Below are 1,909 nucleotides of genomic sequence, written 5' to 3' on the forward strand. Positions count from 1 at the left end.
ATTGCAGATTTCATATCAGAGCCCATTATGCCATTTCGGCACATTAATGTTTGATGAGCGTCTGATTACCTCCTTCCCCTGAACACCATCAGCTCCTGGAGGAATGAAGATCTGCAGGGATTCTGGGATTGATTTCACACACACACATGTGTGTGTTTGACGTTAAACCACCCGGTGAGTGTTAGTCTGATTTATTCAGGCTCTTATTGATGACATATAGATATGAAACTCATGTCTAGATGTGTCGTCAAGTCGTTTCCAAAGATCAAATCTGGAGATATTGTAAATGGTGAGTTGATTGTCAAGTTTGCATATTAAATTATGTATAACCCATAATAATAGTTTAAACACATCAGAACAGAGATGCTCAAACTTCCCCATGAGGAAGAAGAAGCACATGTCATTGAAGCATATCTGAACTTTATTATTTTTTTGCATTGATATGTAGAGAATAGTGAATTGGATGTTTCCTCAGATGTGAATTGTAATATTATTATAGCATGTAATAACATATTGACTTTGGCTCCACGTCCTCAGTCGAGTTGATGATTGTATCATTGGATATTCTCGCTGCACTTCTGTCGTTTTGAAGTCTGTGTTTTTAAAGAGTCGCGGACTCGATCAGTGCTGTACGAGTTGTTCAACACACACACACACACACACACACACACACACACACACACACACACACACACACACTCACTCTCTCTCTCTCACACACACACACACACACACACACACACACACACACACACACACACACACACACACACACAGACACTCTCACACACTAGTGATGTGTCATGCGCAAAAGATGCGGCTCTGAGAGCCGATGCTTTGTAGTGAATCAGAAGAGCCGGCTCGCATCGAGTGAGAGCCGGCTCCCAGTTTTTTTCCTTTCTCTGCTTTCCTCAAGGCAGAACTTTGTTTTGATTGGTCAGCAATCGCATCGCGGCCAATCAGATGTGAGGATATGGGATCATACCATTATGTAAAAACAGAGAGGTGGGTGAAGCGAAGCAGCACTCCACTGCAAGTTAACGAGTCGTAACAACGTTAAAGGGTTAGTTCACCCCAAAATGAAAATTCTGTCAGTAATTACTCACCCTCATGTTGTTTCAACCTCGTAAGACCTACGTTCATCTTCGGAACACAAATGAAGATATTTTTGATTAAATTTGAGAGCTGGATCACTTCTCCATAGGCTTATAAGGGATTGAAACTTGCTGGCCCAGAAAAGTTATTAAAGAGATCGTTAATATAGTCTAAGTGACTACAGTGGCTCAATGTTAAGTATATCAAGCGACGAGAATACTTTTTGTGCGCAAAAACTAACAAAAATAACGACTTTATTCCACTATTCATTTCCTTCTGTCTGGGCCTCGAGTTAGTTCACGTAGTGTGTTTGCGCAGCGTGTCTGTGTTACACGTCACCACGTAGGCTCACTATTGGCCGACGCTGGTCATGTGTGTGATGCGTGTGTCGTACAACACTGACGCGCTGCGCAAAAACACTACGTGAAAAGACTCGAGGCCCAGAGAGAAGGAAATTAATAATGGAATAAAGTCGTTATTTTTGTTTGTTTTTGCGCACAAAAAGTATTCTCGTCGCTTTATATAGGATCCCTAGGTTTAAAAAACTTGCATTCAATGACAACAGAGCTGTTTATTTGCTGTTTTGTTGTTAATTTGTGCAATAAATGCATAAAAACACTGCACATGAAAGGGTTTTCAACACACAAACCATTCATTTTTGCAAAGTTATGGTAAAATAAAGGCCTACAAAAAAATCCTAAATTAAGAGCCTTTCGGGAGTCGAAAGAGCCGGCTCTTCTTTGGGAGCTGAGCCAAAAGAGCCGGCTCTCTGAAAAGAGCCGAACTTCCCATCACTATCACACACACACACACA

Source organism: Scardinius erythrophthalmus (genome assembly GCF_964197995.2).
Source record: "Scardinius erythrophthalmus genome assembly, chromosome: 10".
NCBI classification, from domain to species: Eukaryota; Metazoa; Chordata; class Actinopteri; order Cypriniformes; family Leuciscidae; genus Scardinius; species Scardinius erythrophthalmus.